The following is a 25,069-nucleotide window of genomic DNA, read 5'->3' as shown; positions in this document are numbered from 1 at the left end:
TCCAGCTGCCCACAGAAACAATCTCCACTTCAGCTGGAAGCTGCCTACCTTGTGTGCCAGACAATGGAAAGCAAAAAGAAAGAAGTTACTGGATGGGAAAAAACCCCAAGCAAACGGAAAAGCACCCAACACCCCAAAGCCACCTGCAGCAGGCACAGAGCCTCACTGGGGTACCTGACTGACATCAAGAGGGAGCTGTTTCTAACTTCCAAAGCAGAGCAGAGAAAATATGGCAAAGTTTAATAGTTAAAATGAATTTTTAAAACCCCTACCAACTGCCAAATAGAGCTTCTACATGAAGAAAGTTTGTTTTCGGGATGTATACTGAATTTTGAGTGAAGTCAACGTATTTTTCACTTTCAGGAAGGATGAAAAGGCAGACGATGCAAAATACCTAACACTGGTGGATTAATTTTCTTTATTCCAACAATCAAGATCACAAGGGAGAGACTAACTAGTGTATCAGAATTGCAAAAGCAGTTTTACGTGATGAAATACATAATACATATACATGAGACCATTTTTAAAATTTAGAGTTACAATGTCTAGCCATACAATTTCAAGCCCTTACCACACAAAGACATTTTCTCTGACAACAGATGATACTAGAGACAAAACAACCAATATATTGTCTAGACAATATTACTGCTGCTGTATTGTCTTGAACATTTAAGTAGATAGTCAATAAATAAATGCAGAAAAGAACAATTCTGCTGGGTTTTTTTTAATAGTGCAATGGCTATTTTTATTAACATGCAAATAATTATAAGTATCTTAAAAGCTAAAAGTTGGGTGTGTTTAAAAAGCGTGGTCAAAAGATTGTTTCAGATTTTAAGGCATGTCATACCTTGTCAAAGATATCCAGGATATTTCAGACAGGATGCTGGAATCAATTTATAAATTTTGTTTTCATTGAATTTTATTTGGAAAACAACAAACCTATGATACCTATGCCTGGTATCATAGACCATTTTCAATCAATTTTCCGACATTCCATCTAAGTATATTAAAAGGAAAGTATAAAAAAGTTGTTAAAAAAGCCACTTTTAACTTTTGTTTACTAAATTAAACTAACATTGGCTTTCTGGGTCTCACAGCATGAAGCATGCAAAACATGTTCCCAAGGGACATCTGCCTTACAGAAAAACCAACATAAAACTTAGATGGTAAAAGAACAAATTGCATTTTTGTTCTGAAAAGATAATTTAAGAAGCAATTTCTTTCAAAGTTCAGCTATGAACTACATATGAAAAAGGGATGACAACATTTGCAAGCTCCCAGAAACTCAAAGACACTGAAATTCTTATGAATAATTTTCATCTTGTCAGCTGGGCATACTTTAAGATGACAGAGGAATTCAATATCAGCAAGAATCCTCTTGCAACTTCATTAGTCAACTTAGAAATATAAAGGAAAGGAACAGTTGCAGCAACTTAAAGAGATAAACCAATGAAAGAACCCTATAATATTATATCAATCCAAATTATAGCACATGGTCACTGATAAGAAACCTCATGGAACTTAAGACATTATTTATTTGCTGTGTGTTTGATACACTGTACTTTACACTTGCACATTCATGCTTTGCAGATATGAATTTCCCATGTACTCTTTGCCAAACATCACCCTAAGCTGAATGCAGATTCTCCTTTATTCTCAATGCTGTTTTATCCTAATATACTTGACATGATTACCACATTAAGAAAAATCAGTAAATAAAGTATTTAAGTCCAATTATTAAGTCAAATTACTGACAAAATGTTGCAGCTCATTTATTCAAGGACCATACACCCAGACCTCCTTCATTTAGCTCTCTGCTGAACAACAGCAAAGATTTCAAGAAGACAGCTGGAAAATATCAACCTTTGGACTAAAACAAAAAGTGAAAGTATGTATAAACAATTACAAATACACATGTACATTGTTCTTCATTAATCAATAGCGTTTTCCCTTTGCACATTAAAAAAAAGGGAGAAGTACAATTAAATTGTAAAGAAATTCAAAATGAAACAAACAAACAAAAAGGATGACATCTGCTAAATAACACCCTTATGAAAAGAGCTGGGTGATTTTTAAACAAGAGTTATTACCCTAATAGCTATCATTAGTGCTGTTCTATTGTTTCTCTACTGACAGCTATAATAGTGTTCATAGGCAAGAAGACCAGGAGAAATTATCTTAATTAGCTAGTCAGGCATCTTGCACAATAGAGGCCATAGGGCTGCCCTAAATTAATTTTTCCTTTTATGGTCCTGAATGTACACACATGCCCAAACTCATTTGAAATGACTGTTATGGAAAGCTCACCTGCAGTCTGGGCAAGTCCTACATTTTGAGCACAGTAACCACTAAAAGTACATGCCTCACATCCCATCTGAATTTAATGGCAACATCCAGAAAACACCTTTGCCTTGGAGCCCTACCGCTACCCTGTTCCTGTTTCCAGTGTAATAAAGATCACAGCTCGCTTAAAACTTCCCATTGACAAGACTCATGTAGTCCCACTAGGCTCCAGTCCATCAAGTGGCTCTTCAGTCACTCAATCACCTGTTCAAATCACCTCCAAGATCCCTTAGCTTTTTCAGAAACTCCCATTTACAGTGATCACTAGGAACAGACATGGCATTCAAGGTAGGGGATACTCCTTAATCCTTCTTACATATAATCACAGAATGTTTTGGATTGGGAAGGATCTTCTAAGATCATCTAGTTCCAGCCCACATGACCCTGAGCAATCTTTCACATTGAGCAGGACCCCATGCAACCTGGCTGGGGATGGAGCATCCACAGCAGTAATGGGGCATCCACAACAACTCTGAGTGATTTGCTACAGGGTCTCATCACCCTCATCCTGAAATATTTCTCACTATTATGTGATACCAAGCTATGGTCTTTTAGTTTAAAACTGCTATCTCTTGATCTGTCACTACAGGCCCTGGTAAAAATCTTTCTCTGTGCTTCTAACACGCTCCATTTATATATTGAAAGTCCACAATAACTCTTCCTGGAGCCACTTCCTCTCCAGACTGAACAATCCAAACTCTCTCAGCCTGCCCTCATGCCCCAGCCCCTTGCTCATCTTTGTGGTCTCCTCCGGACCTGCTCTAACGCTTCTACACTGTTCTTATGGTCAGGGCCCCAGAGCAGGACACAGCACCCCAAGTGGGGTCTCACCAGAGCAGAGGGGCAGAATCACCTCCCTTGACCTACTGGCCACACTTCTGATGCTGCCCAGGACATGGTCACCTCATGCCTAATTTTTCATCCACCATTTATCTTTTTCTTTGCAAGGCTGCTTTCAGTTAATTCCTCCTCTAGTCTGTATTGCTACTGGGGATTTCCCTGATCCGGGAGCAGGACCTTGCACTTGACTTTGTGGAAAATCATGATGCTCCCTGGGCCCATTTGAGATCTTTAGTATTTATTTTTACAGCAGCATTATGATTCTTAGGTCTTTTTCAGCACTGCTCTTGAACAGAATTTTCCATATCCTGAAGGCATGGTGCACATCCTTCTTGCTGAAAGTAAATAATAATTTTTCTGTATTAAACAGACATGACTCTCAGTTAATCCAGATAAGTCTAATCCTGGAGCTGCAAGACAAATTTGGAAAAAAAAAATCAAAAGTCTATCACTCATCTGAAGGGAGACGAAAGGACACAGTAAGAGTCTCACCACTACTCTATCCAGAGTTTCTTACGATTATCTCCAATATTGCATTGCCTTGTTCATCATCTGCCCTGCAAGCACCTGACACTGTGTTTTGCAATGTGCATGAAGCTCAGCTATGCAGCAGTTCTACCTTCCAAGTTCATCTGCTTCTGCAGGACAAAGACATATCTGCTGCACCTCAGCATGCCACATCACAGGAAAGCACTCACATTCTTCCTGTCTTTGTAAGCAAGACTGGCTTACTTGTAGGTTACAGCCACTTGTCCTAAACAAGGGCTGGTTCCTGCAAAGTAGGTGTATCCTGTGTCCCCAGCAGAAAAGTTTTGTTCCAAATGCGGGCACTTCAACTAGTGATTTCATTAACTTGCTACTGAAAAAAAAAAATTCATTCTTTGCTTTCTAAAACTAGGATATTACCTTCCCTTACATTCATGTTTCATTTGCTTAAGGGATCAAAATAGTCAACCCTTTCCAGCTCCAGTCTAGCAATTAGAGAGACTTGCACCAAGCATACCAAGCCTGCAATGACGGCATGTAACGTGGAACCACATAGTGTTTCCTTCCCATTCTCTGTTTGCTTTTGTTTCCACTCACCTCTCCACTTTACCATTTAAAACCACTGAAAGGGCTTTAAACACAGTTCATAAAAGCATTTCTGTAAAAGATGTCAAAGACAGGCTTTTCCTGAGGGTGTTCTTATTTGATGGAGTGAAACTATCTTAGTATTTCCTGTGATGCGAAGCTTTATCAACACACAGCTCAAAAACAATGTTGAAGTCTTCCAATGATATTTTAGAGATGACATCAGTTTTGTTTCCCTTTTTAAAAGGTTTTCCATATTAGTCAGTGGGCCTTCCCTCTGACATAGTTCCCTCTAATATATGTTCCAAGCATGAACTGGCCAACAACACATAACACACATCATCAGTCACTACTCCCTGAAGATGAGCAAAACGAACACAACAGATAACTTTGGTAAGTTTTAGCCATGGTACAGGACACCAAATAAAACAGTAATAGAGAAGAGAAGGGTGAGTAAAGGAGAGAAGAGATGCTGGAACAACAACTAGAGGGCTGAAAGTTATCTTTAAAAGAGAAACAAACCACTGATAATCTCAGACCAACAGGAAATAGTTTTTACATATTTCATGTAAGTAAATACTGTTAATTTCCAAAAGGGTACACCACACCACAAAGATACCCTTCAGTTTTTATTCACCAGTTTGGGCAATGTTTTTCTAAATAGGTAAAGTAAAGCCTTGGCCATTTTGTATTCTCAAGCACTCTAGTACCTTGTTTTCAGAAGTAAACAAAGTATGTTTAAGAATTCTCTTTAGGCTAATTTACTGGTGTTTAGTAACAAATTTTCTTGTTCATAACCAGTAAGCAGGGCTTTTAGCAATATTCTTTTGACTCTAGAAGTACTGCCAGAAGGAAGGACAATTTCCATTTCAATTAAATGTTAAATTGAAGGGTGGAAGGAAGTTGTTAGGGATTTAGCAGAAGCATGCACGCCAAACAACTTACTCCTCAGTAACTTGCATGAGTTTTTAAAATTTTGGTCACAGGTCAGAATGATCTCAGTCATGAGTAACAAGGAAACAACAAATTTACACTATTCAAAAAGAACTAATGTTGCCTGATAGAGATATTTCAATGACAGAACTGCTGATCTTCAAAAATAAGCAGCATGATTAAAACAGCTTAAATGAAAACCACTTCGCTGCAGATTTGAATGTCTGACTGAAAATTTCAATAAACCCAAGTATTTATTGGAAACAAAATAAAAATATAAGCATTTAAAATGCTTAGATTTTTATTATAATAAAATATAATAACTTATATAATAATTTTATCATGTCACCATAAAACAAGAAAAAGGAAAAAGTCTTCCCATTGTACCATGTCTCTTCTGGAAGGTGGGGGAGACATATTTTATGTAGCTTTCTTACTTATTTCAGTGTTTTAATTCTTATTATACTGATGGTTTACAGATGTGCAAAAACTTGCATTTCTCACTTCTCATAAGTTGAAGAAAAATAATGTATCTGAGAGAAACTTATGTGTCATCCTTATCCAGCAGAAATGGGATTTCCTTGCTAAGCTCCTAAACTTCCAAATTTCCTTAAGTCCTTACCAGCTTTATAAACTTAATACTTCTAAATGTCATCTTTCGAGCAGGAAGCAATGCAATACTATCATTCCACAGGTTAGTCTAAAGAATTAATTTTGCATATTTTTGAACACTGTCTTTTGGACTAACCACAAAAGGGATCTGCTGAAAAACGGGTCCAGCTGTTTGGAACAATCTGTGGACTGCTGGCCAGAATCTACTGCTATTCACAAAGAGTAGTACTAAGAGGGATAACTCTGAGCCTGAGCAGAATTAGAGGCAAATACCTGGACCTGCAGCCACCAAAGGAGTGACACAGTTCATTGGTGACTGGTCTAAGGTAAGATAGACACAATAGAACACTAAACCCCAACTACACAGTAAGAAGAAAGGAGAAATACACAGAAGGGAGTAACCCTTTTGCAACAGTCTACAGGGGAGCAGTAGGTAGCACTTCATATTTCTACCAAGTACTGGCTGTACTCAACAGGAAGAAGGGATGCTGTCCCCAAGCAAAGTCCTATTCAACATCCAATGGAGAGTTCAGCAATTGCTCCTTATCACACAAACTGACAGGTTTGCATTTTCTGCTCATACAATACCCAGCATTAAATTGCCAGGCTAGGAATGGAAAGAATTACCCAGCCACTTCCAACTGGTAGAGACTAATTGGCTTTTTTATGTCCCCTCTTTGAGGGGATACTTTTTTCTAAAAGTGCCTGGCAATTTCCACTTGATAAATTCTCTGCTAGTGCTAAGGGCTGGTGATCTGTTTTACCTGCCTTCATATCTTTCCATAGCTTGACATAGCTACTACTTCTGACTTTTGCTATTTTTGTTCAGAGAGTTGAGAACTGCTTTACATCCTTGTCAGTGCAAGTAAGGAGCCCAAGCAATATCTGTACAACATCCAGTTCTCCCAGTTAGGAGCATCAATAACCTTTTGGATCCAATTTTTCAGCCACTGATTTCCTCTAAGCTCCTAGTGAGGAACTCCTCTCCCCACCATGGTTGTATCTGGTGGAGTAAGATGTTCAAAGGATACACTTTTCTATTATATACATAACCCCAAGTGTTCTTGTGAGTGATTTTTCAACCCAAAGCTACTTTTCTAGAACCTTCAGGCTGATGTAGGAACTAAAAAATTTCAATGCAAAAAATCTCATTCCAATGCAAAAAAATCCTCAAGCCCAACTGACATGACAGAATTCTATCATCCTTGATATATAACTGGACGTAAGAACAGTAAATGGTATAGGAAAATAAAAGTGGTACAATAGCAATGGGATTGTAATAATTCTTTATATTTGATTCAAGTATTAGGATAGAATCTTATGGCAGGACTTGATCAGTGTGATCATGAGGAAAAAGTTGCCACAAATCATGACACAAAAAGCAGCATTTCCGAAAGGAAAAAAAAAAAGGACTAGGAGATTGCCCATGACAGGAAAGGAATCAAGATGTATAAACAGGAAAAATGAATGGGGGGGAGGGGGGGTGATTTCTGTGTGTGTGAGCATGGCACAGCATGAAAAGTATTTTAAAAGAATACCAGTCATACCAAGTGTCTGTTCCAGACAAACAGAAACAAAAAAGGTATTTACACTGCCTACCTTTTCCTCCTGAAAATTTGAAGTCTGGATCACTTCATACAAACTTAGTGTATAACCACTGTAGAGACACAGGTTCCTGTAGAGGAGCAATGATTTTAAGGACTGGATTTTTTTTTCTTAAATTCCTAACATTTAGCAGAAAGTTATGAGCAGAAAGACATGTTTCTGACAACAGGGACTAGCATAATGAGAAGAGCAGGGCACATAACTCTGTTGTCATCTCCTTACACTAGCAATCATATCAGTTGTCAGGAAGAGTCAGACAGCCTGGGAGAGTTAGATACTTAGAAATTAAGGAATGTGAATATAACTGACTTGTAACTTTCAAATCTGCTGTAAAGGCAGAGCATGTCCAAACAACACAAAATATGAAACAGGCTTCAGAGTGCTGATTTTAAACCTCTGAAACACAATTCATGTAAGAAAAAAAAGACTTCTACTCAATTGTTGTGCCAGTCAAGCTAGTGTCCTTTAAAAATAATTCCCTAGTTTAAACTAATGACATTTATATTTGGTAATGGACTTCAGGTGGAATTCATCTTCCAAATTTAGACATCCATCTGGGGGTGAGATGAATCATGCAGTGAAAGTGCTTATTTCTCTCCACTGACTATAACGGGAGCCTACAGAACCAGCTCATGTATAGGCAGCCAAAGCTGGTGTTAACCAACCTGTCTCCTGACAGCTAATGCACAAGTTTAAGTGGCAGGGCATGCCTAATGGTCATCTCCTTCCACAGTCTCAAAAAATCAGGCTAGAAAAGTTGTCCTTCAACAGGGTGAGAAGCAGCACTGCCACAAATTAGCTACTGGAATTAGCTTAAGTTGTGTGTAAATATTAGCACCCATTATTTTCCCCCTGCACAACAGATAGGAGTTTGTTCATGGAAAAATAATCACACCTTTCAAATAAAACTACACATGTTTCTGACATCTTTGTACAAATCTTGATATCTGCTGAATATAAAATAATTATTTTAAAATAAGGCAACTATATAAGGGAAGCTATCAGGAAATCCATATCTTCAGATAATGATGTGTAACTGGATGAAAATATTTCATGAAGTCTACTAACTCCTTAACCTCAACCTAAAATTCAAAAACGTTTTTACAGAAAGCAGAAACTAAAAAATAATCAGCTACATAGTAAAGTATACTACTAAATCAAAATAATCCATTATGATTGAACCAAACAGTTAAAACCAGTTATTTGCAGAGCTGCCACCTTCACAAAAGGAACAGGGCAGCTGTACTAAATAGCAGTCTCTTGTTTCAAAGAGTGTGAAGATCCTCAAATGGAATATTGCCATCCAACACAGTATTACTTCTTAATTTACAAGTAGCAAGATCTCTTGATTATTTCAATAGTCATGAGAGACACAGAGAAGTATATTTTTACCGATAAGCATGTCTGGAGGAGGAAGTGCAATACAAAATCACTGCAACAGAGTCAGAAGGGAGAGCAGAAATAATCTGCCTACAGTCAGCCCAGGCTATGCATTTGTTCGACCTATACACACTCAAAACCACCTCTTCCTTAGAACATCCATTACACGACCAAAATGTTCTATGCACCAGTAAGAGGATAAAGTCTTATGAAATTAAGCCATTGACTGACACGTACCTGCAGTCCTATCCCTGGTCTGAACATGATCAGATTTTATATTTTGGAGATTTTATATTTTGGTTGCACGCACAAGGTCTCACAAAGAAAAGAATATGTAACCAGTGGCCTAAAAACCCTCCTTAAATATCTCAGCACCCCACTGTGGGCCAAAGTTTGAGTATTACTGTTAGAAAGGATTCTGGAAAACTAATAACAGAAATAAAAATAAAAAAGGGGCAGGCTTTGAAGCAAAGTAATGGCTATACTAAGTAAGATCCAGAGGTCCATGTCTATTCAAATAGCCTCTCACTAACAGCAGCCAAGAGTGGAGCATGCAAGAATACAGTAAATACACAGCAGTGTTTCCCAAGAATATTCTTTAATCCCCCAATGGTTTGCAGAAGCAGGATTTCCTGAACAAGAATAGGTAGGTAATTGATGAATCTTCCACGAAACAGCAGTTTCCCTCTACAGTGATGTAATGTTTAGACTCCTTAAATTCCTGAGGCAAGAAATTCTATAGCTTAATTACATGTTCTGTTGGGAACCACCTCCTTTTGTCTGTTTTCAATTCGTAGCTGCTATTTTCATTAGATACCTCTTAGCATGCGTGCACTAAAACAAGACATTGAATAAACACCCCCTATTTTTGTCCTATTAGCTGCTGAACACTCAACAGGATGCTGTCACACCAGTTTTGGTCGCCTTTTCCACCTTAAGAAATTCATGCTGCTCCTCTTACAGAAATTGTCCCATATTTCAGATTTTCTCTTCCTTGAAACTTCAACTATGTTCTTTTTACAGCAATGACAGGGATAGGTGTAAGCAGGGGAAAACTGCATAAGATGATTTAATTTCTTAGAAGTTATAATCATTATTCTTCCTTTCCTTCCTAACCATTTCTAGTGGCAATAGTCAGCTTTGAAGTCATTTTTTTAGATGAGAAGGCAAACTTGTTCTTCCCCACCTCCAAATAGAACACATGAAGCAATTTATGAGAAATTTCATCTCCCATTTTAATGTCTGGTTGCTGAGCAATGTCAGGTCCCTGCGTAATGCTAGGGTCTGCCTTTGCATCTGCTACCCATCAGTGAAGTCTGTGAGCTCACTTTTCTTCTATACACCTTATTAACTTGAACATGCCCCATTAACATAACCCTGGAGAATTATTACCTGGGGCCCCTCTCTACTCTATTTATTCCAACCCTTCTCTTATATTTCAGTCATTAATTTAACCACATAAAATCCTTTCCCCCTATCCTGTGACTGTTTGATTTCTTCAAAATTCTTTGGTGGTGGTCCTTGTCAAATGCTTGTTGGACATCCAAGGGAACCACTTCTGTCAGATCTTACTTATTCATGTACTTGCCTTCAAAAAACCTCCAGCGAGTTTGCAAAACATGACATCCCTTCACAGCAGGCTTCTAACTCTTCCGCAATACATCATGTTTATCCATGTTAGTTTCATTATTATTATTTTTACTGATATACTTGGAACAGATGTCAGGCTTAGTAATCTGTAGTTGCCCAGATCTGTCCTGAAGCCTTTTTTAAAAATAGTGTCACATACAGATTAGGACACTACAGATCACACACACACGGATTTATATCTCACCTAGGTGTTGCATTTGTTGCTTACTGTCTACAGTACAATGATCCTTGCTTGCTTGCTGTTTGGAAAGCTGTACTTCTAAAGTGCAAAGCAGGCACTGTTCCTAAATACATGGAAATGGTTTTCATTTTTTCAAGAGAAGGTTTAAGCATTATCTTTAGGAAGATCAGTACATGATAAAAATTTACAGTAACACTAATACTACAAACATTTAATTGCATCAAAAAGTCACTCTCATCTTTCCAGTCTGTAAATAATAGTTCCATAAATATATGGTCCTGTGCAGCAGTGACCATTCAACTATGCAATAGCTGTCCTAATTACCAGAAAACGCAAATGAGCTTGTGAAGACACACTTATTCATTTGCAAATGACACAGCATTTAAAGAGAAGTAAAACTTTTAACATCTTTCTGGATCTGAGAACTTCTGTGGAAATTACAACCAAGAAGCAGGCAACTTGAGATAAGGATTAAAACAACATACACAAGTATTTTTACACTCACCAATTTTGTGTGAAGTTGAAGTTTTACAACACAAAGTTTTTAAGCGCCATTTAAGTTTCAGGTTTTCATTCATGCAAATTTTCTTCAATATAGTGCCAACTTTCATCTCTTTTAACTCACATATCCAAAGACAAAGAGTTGAAAATCCGTCTTACAAACGGATGAAGTGCTTTTCTGTGGTGCAAGATCAAATGCTAGGTTCATTGTGACCGTATTTCTACTGGCAGGATGTTACAGTTACACACAACAGTGTGTTTAAATCCATATGCAACTGTTTCATCTCCTTCTTCACTTCTGTATTTTGCATCAGTCTAATAGAAGCTTGTAGCTCTAATACCAACAGAAGAGCAGCATGGATGAATCAATTCAGTATGTTTAAATCAAATGTAAGGAGAAAATAAAACTTAAAAACACCATAAAGATTGGTAAAAAGACCATTGGGGCAAGCATAGTGTTCACATCCTATGTTTTTACATTATGAAGAAGAAAAAAAATTGCCCTAATTACAGATGTTGAGAAACATCTTTCCAGCTATGAGATGAACACTTTTCCTTATCTTAAAGCCTCTGGTGGTGCTCAGTGTTCTGGGCAGCAGGAAAGCTAACAGTAGCCTCACTGCTGCTGCTGCAGGAGTGAGAGGACACAGCTGACAATAAAGCCATACACAGCCTTGATATTAATAGAAAGCTAAGACACCCAAGAGAACACAGTTGCAAAGAGTTTTCTCTCCTCTTCCCAAGCTGTTGTAAAAAAGCTGGGAGGAACAAACAGACAAACAAACAAACTTGTCTGTGAATACAAACAAAAATATTCTGCCTTTCAACACCTGTATTTAGTTTCATTTCAACTGCCTCACTCATCAGTTTGGCCCTCTTAAATAATTTAATGAAAATCAGAGAACAGCTGAAACTGGAAGGGACATCTGGAGGATGCCTACCCCAGACCCCCTGCTCAAAGCATGTCAATGACAGCAAGTTGCTCAGGGCTGTGTCCAGCTGGGTTTTGAGTTATTGCCAAGGATGGAGAATCCAAAACATTTTTTGGACCACCTGTTCCAGCAATCTATCACCCTCAACATAAAAAAACCTCTCTTTTTTCTGATATTTAAATGGAATTTCCTGTATTACAGTTTGTGCCCATTACTTCATCCACTATCAGTGGAAACTAGGGAGATCAGCCTGACTCTATCCTCTTTATTCCACCCCATTAGGTTATTTACACACATAGGGTGCCCCTGAGCATTGTTTTCTCCAGGCTGAGTAATCCTAGCTTTCTCAGCTTCTCCTCATAAGAGAAATTCTCCAGACCCTTAGTCATCTTAGTGGCCCTTTGTTGGACTCTCTCCAATATGTCCATGTCTCTCTGGTACAGGGAAGCCCAGAAGCACTTGAAGCATGGCCTTACCAGCGGTGAGCAGGGGGAAAGGATCACCACCTTGATCTGCTGGTAACTTTTCCTAATGTATCCAGAACACTTCTGGGCCTTCTTTGTTGCAAGTGCACACTGATGGCTCACACAAATCTTTCGCATCAGGACCCCCAGTAATTTTCTGCACTTTCTTCTCAGCTGATTGGACCCTACCACATACTGGAGCCTGCAGTTGTTCTTCCCCAGGATCACTGAATTTCCCTTTACTGAATTTCTGGAACCTCCCATCAGACAATTCCTGTGTCAACGTCCCTCTGGATATCAGCACAACCCTCTTTGGTCTATCAGTTCCCCCTGCAAGCTTGGTGAGGTTGCACCTCTGTGGGACCCCCAGGTCCCACAGCAAAGGTGTTAAACAGACTTGTCCCTGGTACTGAGCCCTAGGGCACACTGCTAGTGACCGGTCACCAGCTCTTGAGCCACTTGTGACGTTGTGCCACTGATGCCAACCCTTTGAGCCCATTGGATGCTACGGGAGACAATGATGTAAGCCTCACTGAAGACAAGATAAACAATGTTCACTGCTCTTCTCTCATCTACCCAGCCAATCTTATCACACAAGGTGGTTAAACATGATTTTTTCTCCATGCTATGCTGACGGATCCAAATCAACATCCTGTCTTTCATATGTGAAAATTATTCTAGCTCCTGTTCTTCATCTTCTCCAATCTAAGCTTCTGTTTTGGTTTTTTTCTTTTGATGTCTACAATACGCTTACTAATAGTGGCACATCTACTAATGGAGATGTCCCTAAAACAACTAACAATCTCGCAGCACTGCTTAACAAACTATTATTCCAGCCAGGCACTGAAACAACAATGCTTCTTTTTTCTCCACAAATGTATGTAAGCTAGTAGCAATGTTGTTGCAGCTGTAATGGCCTAATGACCTCAGAGAAGCAAGGAAAACACCCTCCTCCCTGCCCCCAAATATACTCACTACTCGCTGCCATGCCCCTAAGAAATTTTCTCTCCTTTAAACTGAGTATTTTGTTAACAGCATCCTTTCTACACATTTAGAATAATAACCACATTTTGTCAGGCTCTTGACAGAAATAACTTATTTTCTCAGATTTCCTGGCCTCCCTGAAAAAGAAACATGAGGAATTTCAGGAAGCATCTTCTCCACATGGTTTTTTCTTATTTTTTTCACCCTCTCTCTTCCCTTCAGAAGTGCAGTAAAGAATTATCAGGGCCCAAATTATGCTTAGGAAAGGTCCATCCTTACACTATCAAGCACAGCACTAAACCCTCTGCACTCAAGTGATGGTGTACCTAGAAGGTATGCATTCTTTCAGCCTGCACTAAAACTAAAAATGCATAAAAAATTTTAGTCAGCAAAGAAGTGATGCAATTTTCATAAATTCTACCCACTTTCACACAATTCCAGGTAATAGATAATCCAAGCAGCTGGCTTGGCTAAATGGTAGCTCAGCTCTGTAGGCACGACAGTAATGACAGGCTACAGTTGTGGTTTTACACTGTATTATACACCCAACTAAGTGTTTCAAACACACGCTGTGGCATTAAATGGAACTGGAAGAGCAGATTACAACATAAATCCTGTATTCTTTCACCAATTTAGTGATGTACTGCCAAGAAGGAGCCCATTTTAAAAGCTGTATTGTACATTCAGCCAGGACACGTCTGCTACAGTTCTGACAGACCTCGGACGACTGTCTGACAACCACTTCTGGGGTATTAATGCTCTCTGCAGCTCAGGGATTGACTAAAATATTTTGAACTAATTTTGATGTAAAATCAGATTATAACAATTATTACAATTTTCAAGCAGCTAGTGCTCTGGGCCAATGCTAGTTGACAGCACCCATTTAAAAACTCTTTCACACCCATACCAAGTTAAATCAGCTTGGCACTCTCTCTCTGGTAGACAATTGTCTCCTTAAAGTATGAGCACTATTCATCCAAGTGAATTGCTGCATTAAGGGGGCAGTTGGCTGGCATGGGGAGGATTGGACTGATTGACAATGCATCTCAGTCACAAAGAAGTTGCAGCAAGAGTTTCTAAAAACCAAAAGCAGTCAGGACTGTGAATAGATGAAGCATGCTGAAGACACAAAAGTACAGGATGTATCCAGGAAGATGCCGGTGCTTCAATAAGCTTCCTAACTATGACTAATCTTAAAACAGTTCTCGTGTCTTGTTTTGTAAATTTAGCATTTCAAGTGTTTCAGAGAGCTTAAGTTTACTACTTAACCCCTTAACACCAGTCAAATATTGCAGCAACAGTTATTTGAGGAGGACTTTTTTTCAGAGCTATGTATACTAAACAGCAAAGAGCCCTGTGAAGCTTCCTAGGGAGTGGATTTTATTAACCTCTGAAATGTTAATAAAGAAATGCTGAGCAGCATTTAAGGGCTCATTCTCAAATTATTCTAAGGAGATTACAATACTCCCATCCCCCTTCCCCTTGTGAAATTTCAAAGAGGAAGTACAAGAAACCCATACAGAAATTACTCAGGTCATAATCATCACAGACAGTTGAATTAATTCCTGATTCCAACAGATACCAGAAGCACCAGAAGAAAAACTTGATATGCAAGAGTGCAAATGATACATTTTACAAGAAATATAAAAGTTATTACATAAGTAATCACTACATTTGAGTTCATTTGTCAAATATTATTTCTTCACCATTAGCGTACAGAAAACAGATACTGTTGTGTAAAGCATTAGTGGAAGATGCCAAAGGCACTACTGTCTTCTGTGGAACTCAATGGGATTACTCCAGACACCACCAGCAAACACATGAGATAACATCCAGTTCAATTTTTGGTGTAAATGAATTACCTGCTTCTCACCTCAGCAAGACTACATAAAGACACTCAAGATGCCAGCCTGAGGCTGAAAATACAAACAAGGCACCCCAAACCTCACACAAATTGTCATATAAAGCCTAGATTTAAACAGCAATTGAAATAGATTCCTTTCATCTATTTGAGGATAAACTCCTTAAAAGTTTGCTTAACATTTACCAAGTGATAATTCTTATGCCACAAAAAAAGGTTCATAAAGAGATTCTAATTTCTGTAAAATATTTGTATATTGTAAAATATCACAAGATTAAGTGACATATGTTATTCACTGCTCATGCAGTGAAGTAATATAACGACAGTCTAATTGAAAAAGGGCTAAAATCTTTGGTTCAACTGCTAAATTAACCTAGCTGTTTGAGCTAACAGATCCAATTTCACTGCCTGTTAAGGCAGGCAACATTTTTTTGTCTTCATTTTATACTGTAATGAAGTCTACTTCAATAGAGTTGCCTCCACTTATCCCAGAGGATGATTTAGTTCTTTTGTGTACAGCTAATCCAGCTCTCCCTGAAGTCAAGGGGAATTTTGCACTTGACTTCAGTGTGAAAAAGGATCACATCCTAGAATAGCAACGCTAAAACATCTGTGAATAAAAACAGGTTCAGATTTTCCAGTTCCTAATTAGCCAAAAAATGCCCCAGACAAACAAACAAACAATCCTAAAACAAACCTTTTAAAAAATCAAAAAAATCTAATTTCCATTTCAGTTTAAAGCATGTGAGAAGTTATTTTACATGGCAATGTTTTTAAAGAGAATGATCCCATTCAGATATTCTGACTGTAAAACTGTACTATCTGCATCTGCTTTGGCTTTCAGTTTCAGGGGAACTCAAGGGAAAAGTAAAAATCCATCAAATCTAGGAATTTTAAGAGAAGCAACAGTTTAACGGCATGGTTTCCAAGCTGGAGAAATCCTGCAGCAGTAACACTAACAAACTTTTCAATTTTCCATCAGAGCAATCAGAGTTTCCTCAAGAACTTCTTATGCTGTGATAAATCAACAGGCTCAGAAGTTTTTGCACCTTACTCTGTTGGCCTAAATATGATTGGATTCCATCACATAAATTACCTGGTTACCTGGCTACACTGTACTGCACATAATGTAGCAAACAATGTTTACTTCTATTTGTATAACAGTAAAAATAGAGCACAACAGACATATGGAGCCAAATTAAGCCATACACAGACGGACTACATGTCATATATAATAGTAAGTAAGTTACCCTTCTGATGGCATTTTTTAAATATTTAATGTGGAGAAAATTTTTTTTTAACTGAAATTTCTAGAAAGACAAAGGTTTACATTTAGGAAAACCTATACTGAGTTTTAAAACATTCTCAAACTATGTTGCTAGCGACCAAAACTTTAAACAAATTTAAATCACCAAACTTGCAGAGCTAATACATAACCACCTGAAATCAGAATTTGAATACCCAAATATATAAAGTAACATAAGCTGTTGCAAGTGTAAAGAATATTCCACCCCTCAATGTTATCTAGATACTGGTTCACTAGAATCTTAGACACATTTAGGGAAGACAAGTTTAACTGACAGAGGAGAGATTTGCTTCTATTTTCAAAGAAAATAAAAACTTGGAAGTATGGGATCTATGTATTCTAATGCCTTAGAGGATGAAGTGACCAAAAATTATTCACAAACTAAAGCTAATATTCTCTTTTGTAAATAAATCTAGCAGATTTAAAGCAAAATGTGGTTTGCACTAGAATTATTGCCCTCTATATCCTTATCTAGGAAGCAACACATTAATCTGTACTTTAAAACGTAACACTGGTTATTCATATGAGTTTCAATCAGAACTTCCATTCAAATGCCACTGAACACACACTAGGAAGAAATAAAAACGTCTTGCATAGAAATTGCAGTGTGATTGCTTAAATAATTATGTATATAGCTTAAGAGAATTGTTAAGACACTTTACTATTACATTAAATATACACACAGAGAACCCATGCCCCTGGCAAAAAGCTAACAGGATTAGTGTAAACCTAATATGGAGAGTCAATATATTTTACTGACTAGTAAGGCTCAACCACTTTCTTTGGGAAAAGAACGAAGAAGCCCTAGTGTAAATCTGAGGTAAAATAGTAATTTAAAATAACCATAGAAAACAAAGGTGTTGTGCTTGTTAATGTAAGTCACATATTAACTTGGCTATGACTTCACCATGTATGCACCAGATTTAAATAGTATTCTGATGATATGTCAGACCTAAGTGAAAGGGAAGGGGAGGTAATCAAAGAGCCCTAGATTTCATAACCAATGCAAATGAATTCCAGAATATTTAAATACACCTACTATGCATGAACAAGTCAAACGTTTCCAGGGAAATAATTTTTCATCTATAAACTAACACTTGTCTCATTTTACGTACATCATGATAGCCTGAATCAATCAGTTCTACGATTTCTACAGCATACAAGATAAGAAATAATTCCTAAAATGAAAAAGATTGATATCTTTAGCAAATTACATAATGTGCAATTATTCAGCAAGATATTTTGAAAGCTTATCACTTTAAATAGCCTCAATCACTATGATTTATGAATTGTGTTTTAAGTGTGTAGTTGTGCTTAAAATACAGTACAGAATTGTACTTGAAAGTAAAAAAAGGGTACTCATATTACTATTGCTTCCTAGCCATATACAGTTCGCATTTAATTTTTGTGTGATCTGAAGTTGAAAATTTTGTACTTCCATTTTGCTCTCTCACTCAGAACCACAGAAAAACAACAACAAAAGCCAAAAAACACCCCTTAAAAACACCCCTTAAACCCCACCAAATAAATATACATAACCCTTCTTTTCCCACCAACTACAGAATGTTAATACAATGCCTACTTCTCAGGCTTGAGAAAAGAAATATTACTCAAGAAAATTTCCCCAACTGACTAGTAGTAACATCTCAGGAATTATCCTTGCTTTTCCTTTTCTTCAGGGGTAATTGTTTTCAAAAGGAATAGTATTTTGCTCTATGCTCTAAGTGCTCCTGAACAGAATATTTAACTTTACTATGAAAAAAGAATTCAACATGGCTGTCTACAGTGAGACTAATATACCCTTTTTCTCCCTCCAGTGAATGTTTTTCAGTTAGGTATGGATGAGCTGATGTGGCCAATGCTATTATAACCTTTAATCACCCATTAAACAAATATTTAACACCAGTATCAGCTAAACAAGCCCATCCTCTCTTTGCTTTAAGGGCTTTGTCATTCTATAATGCAACTGATACTCTAAAATATATGACAAGGAGAATCCCAAAAAAACAAAACCAAAGAAAATACTTTGGCAAAAATCCCACATATCACATGTCTCAGAAGCCAGAGAGCACACTCGCGTTTTAAAACATTGCTGTTGGAAAAAACCTGAATACTTTTTATTTTGAACAGGCAGAATAAGAAGTACCATCTGTTGCTCAAAGAACCCATTCTGAAAATTAGCCTCTAACTAAACTTCCAAGAACTTTTACTTGAGACATTAAGAATTTATCCTGAATGAAGTGGATTGAAAAAAAAAAGAAAAATCAAGACAACAGATTTTGCCTAGATAGAGGTCTGATTTACAACAACTCCTGGTCTGATTTACAACTCCTCTTTCAGTAGGCTTCAGCTAAAGAACATGTGCATCAAAGAGAAGCTTTGTTCAGATTTAGATAAAAATCCTCAAACAATCAAGAAAAGTACAAGTCTTCCGTCCCCATTCAGTCAGGGAGAGCCTTCTTTTAAGAAAGATACACAACTCACCTGGGCTAGTCTTCACACAGAGCAGAGAATGGTCTTTGCCTTGCAAAACTTATTTAAGCCTTGCATAAATTTGCATTAGGAGAAAAGAAGACAAAAATCTGTATTTTCACATTCACCTGTCACTGAAGTCTTGCAGGATTTTCTATTAGGACAGATTATCTATGAGCCCATAACACGCATCACTAACTATGTTCACAGCCTCATCAGAGCATCATTACAAGTTCACACCTCTAAGGAAATGTGGAGAGTTTCAACTGAACTACCGCAATTGGAGCTGGTCACAAACATTAAATACCAGGGATCAACAAAACACCACAAGTTGCAAAATGTTCCACTGGCATGTTGTTTTCAGCTCAAGGTACAAGAAGAAGAACACAAACCACTTGTTTTTATCACCATAAGCTTTCCTCCCATTTCATCTCACCCTTGCTTAGTTTTCACATGAATATAAATGCCGTGACTCTACAGATTTTTAAAATGTGAACTTTGCTACTAGGTTTGGTGCAGATCTGTAATTTTTTAAGATGTTTGGAGACCCCTGTTTTATACAAATTTCAGACATACATGTCACATTTAACTCTGTGTTTTGCACAGACTAAGTCTGATCAACTTCTAACTGAATCACTACATAATGTAAGTAATTTTTTCTGTTAATATTCTTCTGAAGACCTCAGTTTGAGAATCAGTAATGTAAACTGCAGACCTCCAGAAAAACAGATCAAAATCAAGGCAAAGAAAGGAGGTACAAGAGCACTAAAAAGATGACTAATCGTGGTGATTTGTTTTTAACACTTTACGATGAAATACAGAACTTTCATATATATTTTTAAATTTCCTCCCTCAACCTCAGTTTTGATAATGTTTTCTTTCCTAAGTTTGGCAAACAAATGCTAGTTTCATATAAATGTGCACTTTGAAAACAAGAATATTTTCTAGACGTTAATTCTATATTCATTTTTCAGTGAAGCATACTTTAAAAACCTTAAAAGCATTGTTCATCTGTGAGGCACATGTTAAGTGAAGCCTATCGAAAGGCCAGTTTTTATGAATTAGACCAAAAGCCCATCAAGCCCAAAGACCTCTGAGTCATACCAGAGGTTCACCATGGGCCTCCACCATCTGAAATGCTGGGCAATACTGGATGCTCAGGAAGGGAGCCTAAGAATTAGGAAAGCCTGTGGTCATGGGGTCCTTGGTGCAGTCTTTTAGCTTCTGGACTTTGGGGTACGATTACTGGCAAAATAAAGTATTTATGTTGAACAGGCTGAGCTGGTAAAAATCAACCAGAAACAGGAAGAGTTCTGTGGTTACAAGTGTCAGTCATGATATTAGTTTCCAATAAAATGTTCTTGAAAAGCAAGAAGATACACATAACAACTGAGACCTGTTTTTTCTCTGTCACACTTCAAGCATAAATATTAATGCTGTTATCTAACCACACTTAAAATAACTTATTAAAACTGGATTGTTCACTATTAATTTGTTTTAAGTCTCCCTTTCCTGGCTGACTGCCAAAACAGTTATAATGCTATACAATTGCAATACACAAGAGATCCATAGCACCCTCTAATTACTCTTCAAATACCTTGCACAAGCACTGCCTTTTCTTACAACTGTGAGGCCATTAGATAGGGTTGAAATATCAAAATCTTTAGCCAAGATACTTTATTTTATTTCTGAAGTTTGCATGCAATATCAAAATGTTTGCCTGAACTATGGGCAAACATTTGGAACATGAACACCATCCTCCACTCCAACCCTTCTTTTCTACAGGGGCTGTCAGTCCTGGGAAGCATACCTGAGGCCTGACTGCATTTATACTCCATAATTCACGTCATGAATAAAACACTACTACTGTCTCAGTTTTGCAACACTACAGAATGCTTTGGGCATGTGCAAAGGAACTTAACCCTACTAAATCAAACTCCTCCAACACGAAGCAAAAATGTGTGATTAATGCCACAAAATTCTCCTGAAAGTTCCTCTAAAACAATGTTTAAAGGCCCTGATCTATAAAGATTTACTTATGTGGGTGTGTTTACTCAACTTCAGTGTCAATGGAATTAAACAAAGTTATTAATTCTTGTAAACCTGGTCTAGATAACTCTAAAATTTCAACTAAAAGGGTTCATCACTTCTGAAGAATCATTTATTTTTCCCAGAGTTCTCTAGACCTCTGGTGTGAAGAAAACCACAGAAACATTTTAAGCCGTAGAAGTTTTTCATCTCCCTGAAGTGACAAGTTGAAAGACAAATTATTTTATGTTCGGTATCACCATTAGAATTCAAAATTTACATAAACATTTAAGACATAGGTGCAGTCAATATTGTTACTTATTAAAGTCTCATGTAACACTACTATAAAAGCATTTGCCTTCTAAAAATACAAAGATAAAACACAGCCAGGTTAACAAAAAAAGTTAACCAATTCCCTACTCAACATCTAACAGTGTTCAAGAAGCTAAAATACAAATTATTCCAGTCTGAGGTTTTACGTCCTCAGCATTCTCCAACCATGCTCTATAACATTACCTAATACTACAGTCAAGAAAAATCGAAACAAAACCCCAGTCTTGGCCACAACAGTCAACACAGCCTCAAATGCAGTTAGTGATGATCTCTACAGCAGTAGCCCCACTGAGCTCTGGGGCTGGGATACAAGCCAGGGCTAGCTAGAAGTCCAGCTTGAGGGCTTGATTCCAGCTGTGCATGGCTTTGGTCCACTGACTTACAGGACACAGCATGAAACCCAGTGCTCTACGCCGTACCTATCCAAAATGACAACTGAGAGTGCTTCCTATCCTTTTTCCAGCTACCCTTTACATTTTCAAAGAATACGTGTTTAAAAGGAACAAAACTCATGCATAAGTAAGAGTGTTTACTTACTCAATTTCTAGCATTAAAGTTACTATTATGTTGATCTCTGATCCTGCAATCAGCCATGTGTGTTAACTTTACCTAAGGGTGCAGTCCCACTCATTTCGATAACTTTGGTGCCAGTTTCTGTTTTGATGCACTGGCACCATCAAGGATAAATACCCAGAAATGCAAAAGGCAGTAAGAACGACCTCTTATAAGCTAAAATTAAACTTATCCTACAGTTAGTTGACAGCATTTTTTCAGTATTACATTTTCTCTACTAAACTAAGCGTACACATGGAAGTTATCCAGGTTTACCTTCCATACCTGGCAATTGGTAATACAATCTGGAACCCTACAGCTCTAATCATTGGTGTGAATGCAGCCAGGGACTGTAGCGATTGAAAGAAGTTCCCATATGGCAATTGTAAAGCAGCTAGTATTTAAAAAAAATATAAAAAATAGTGATTATCACATCATAAAATCCATCACTATAAAACAGCCTCCTACAGTCTCAAGGAGAACAGAAATGAAATAAATCCTGAGACTAGAGTTACCTACTTGTATTTGGAGGTGGCTCCTCCAAGACCAAAACTAACCCATTCTGTTACAGTAGTTAAAGAAACTGCAGTTCTCCCTCATGGATCAATATGTTCCATCCACAGGCACAGGACTTTCAGCACCAGAAGCCTGAAACCTTTCAGGAGGACTTCAGAGAAACCACAGGCTGTGTATGTATGCACAGAACATGTCCTACCTGAAAAAGGCTGCTTGATGCGACACAGCAGAATAAGGACACCTTCCTAAAGTCATTTTTATGTTAGTACGGACACCAATTTTTAAATTAACATCAAGGTACCTTACTCAAACTGTGATAAAACTACGTGGCAAAACAGTTGGATGCAAGTAGGGAATATGAATGAAAGAACATATTTCTTTTAACTAATGTTTTGAATACAAGGAATTATCTATTGAAAATGTACAGCTTTTGTCCACAGGTAGCGCACATGGAAAAGTAAAACCATTAAGGCAGTTTGTTCATAAAGTAAACTTTGACCACATAATCTGATATGTGCCACACTGCAGACTTTTGCATCGCTGTCACATGACAGCCATGATTTATCAGACTGAACTGAGTAACAATTTCATTCTTCAGGAGCTGCATAAGTGCACAAAGCTCAAAATAAAGAGCATTTCTTTGGTGCAGAAGAACAGTTCTCTGCTCTGTCGCATGAGTATTGATAAAAACCCCTATAATGTGAAGTTTTTCAATAATTCCATTACACAGTATGCAGCACACCAAAAATGTATTAAGTATTTTTCCAGCTATTTCAAAATAATGCAGTTTAATAATGCAATTTAAGTATACTTTGAGTTCCACTCATTTGTTTTGTACGCAACGAACTGTTGTTGAGTAACAAGCATTTCCTTGAAAATCTCTCACGGTAATGCAAAATACAGATTAAAGCTACCTTGGGCTCACCAGTCTCGTTCCAGATAGAATGGCATGGGGGTTCAGTTATTAAATAACTATTGAAAACTGGACCAGTAGCTCTGCAAGCAGCAAAACCAGGAAGGTCCCATTTCCTGCAGCAATTTCCAGCTTGAGGTAAGTGTTGCTGTGAACTCTCTGGTGTGCAGGTTAAATGCGCTGTTCTACCTGGCTTCCTTACTTCCAGAAATTTTGTAGAAACTGCTCACCTGGGAGACCTCTGCTGCCAAATTTATTTGAAAACTTCTAACGGCCAAAAGAGTTATTAGAGGGACTGAAGGCACACAGAGATTATAGCTCTATTTGAGCTGCATCTGTTAAAGAAATAAAGCTAATAAAGCACGTGGAATAATTAATTACTGGCAATTGCTGTTACTAACTACTGTCACACTTGGTACCACAGGATCTTTTTCTTCGAAATTCAGCAGAAGCACAGTGCCCATGCTGCTGTCCCTGTTGCCATCACAGATGCTACCTTGTCCCAAAATTAACCACAACACCCTGGCTGTGCAGAACACACACAGAGCCTCCACTCTATGCTTATGCACAGTAGGACCCTCCTATAACTAAATTTACAGATACGCATCAGAAATAAGAGTGGAAGTGCGAGGTTTTGTTGTTTGGAAAGGAAATGTTCTTATGTCTATGAAGCCAACAAAAACATGGTTATGGGTGAACTATACCTACAAACAGAGGTACTGCAAAGGAAACTGACAAGACAATTCTATCCCTCTTCAACGCTTACTTTCCAAAAAGGAAAAAAAAAATACTCTGAAATAAACTATCATATCTGGCTCCCGACTTAAGATCAATTTCATTTGCAAAATTTGCCTGAAATATCATTCAGCTATCTATGAGTTATATTAAGTGAAAACCAATACACTTTCCCTGTCAACACACTCCAAGCTTCAAAACTGGTTTTGGAACATTCTGCCACTTAAAGTAAATCCAAATACCTAATTTTTAATTAATGACTGGCCTCTGCCTAGGGTTAAATCCAGCAGGTACATCTGAATATACCTTTACAACATAAGCTTCAGAAGTATTTCTGTCCTAGTTTTCCCACTGCCAAGACGATCATAATCACATGCATACATGACACGTAGTAGCCCGTATATTAACATAATAAATAACCATATCATAAACTTCACATATTTGTAATACTGAATACTGGAGAAGTCACACTAGCCCTTGGTCTGAGCACACAACTTTTAAGCACATCAAGCCTGTGGGTCCACAGAGAGCAGAAAGTTATGTGCAGACTCCGCAGGAATAGGGGCCTGTGTGTGTCCAACATATTTTTTTTTTAATTGTAAGAAAGACAAGCCTTGATGAAGTGTGATGATTGAACATTTAAATTAATGACTCAGAAACATACAGCGGTCATGTTCCAGGTTCGATAATGGGATTTAAACCAGAACAGTGGGGCGGGGGAGAAGAAAAATTAATAGAATATAAAACCACGCAGGCCAACCTACAGGCGACTCCTGAATTTTGCTCTTTTACATCCTCCGTCCCCGCGCCGGGAGCGGAGCCGGGAGCGGCTCACACCGAGCACCAGCCCGGGCGGC

At 37.8% G+C, this 25,069-nt stretch overlaps 1 protein-coding gene across 2 annotated transcripts in view; it reads right to left on the bottom strand.

Annotated features, from left to right (window-relative positions):
- The window catches only part of YES1 (YES proto-oncogene 1, Src family tyrosine kinase), a 49,986-nt gene that overhangs the window by 23,822 nt on the left and 1,095 nt on the right, over positions 1-25,069 (bottom strand). Inside the window, exon 1 of one of the 2 annotated variants that reach the window (XM_005418279.3) lies at positions 7,399-7,468. The exons of the other annotated variant lie outside the window; for it this stretch is intronic. The gene's annotated coding sequence lies outside the window, so the exon portion shown is untranslated. Of the gene's footprint in view, positions 1-7,398; positions 7,469-25,069 lie in introns of those variants that run through there. 2 annotated transcript variants of the gene reach the window in all.

The sequence above is a fragment of the Geospiza fortis genome, unplaced genomic scaffold, assembly GCF_000277835.1.
Source record: "Geospiza fortis unplaced genomic scaffold, GeoFor_1.0 scaffold53, whole genome shotgun sequence".
Taxonomy (NCBI): domain Eukaryota; kingdom Metazoa; phylum Chordata; class Aves; order Passeriformes; family Thraupidae; genus Geospiza; species Geospiza fortis.
The sequence above is the reverse complement of the archived record's forward strand: the minus strand, read 5'-3'. Positions and strand labels throughout refer to the sequence as shown.